The following is a 430-nucleotide window of genomic DNA, read 5'->3' as shown; positions in this document are numbered from 1 at the left end:
AATTGAACTTGACCACAGAACATTTTCCACTTAAACTCAGTCTAAATGAAGTTCAGAGAAGACAGTGAATATGATGATGTCATCCAATGTAGCCTTGTCATTAAAACATACATTTATGCAGATTTTTAAATCTTTTGGTGGTATTATGAACTACGGATGGTAAAATATTCAAAGACTTAACAATGTTTCATTATAATTCTGAAATTGTTCAAATTCTCATTGCCAATTAACCAAAGTGCACCTCCAGCTTATTTGTATCCGTTACTTTTGAAGTCCCCATCGCATTTTCAGTTATATTGATGACAAAACATTTAAAAAATACCAGATTTTTCTCTCAGATTAAACATGATATGTTTATTATGTTCATTTATAAATAAAATACACGTTTGTGAGATTTGCAGACTGTTGAATGTTGTCTTTATTTATATTT

The sequence above is a fragment of the Austrofundulus limnaeus genome, unplaced genomic scaffold (genome assembly GCF_001266775.1).
Source record: "Austrofundulus limnaeus strain Quisiro unplaced genomic scaffold, Austrofundulus_limnaeus-1.0 Scaffold1594, whole genome shotgun sequence".
Lineage (NCBI taxonomy): Eukaryota > Metazoa > Chordata > Actinopteri > Cyprinodontiformes > Rivulidae > Austrofundulus > Austrofundulus limnaeus.
The sequence above is the reverse complement of the archived record's forward strand: the minus strand, read 5'-3'. Positions refer to the sequence as shown.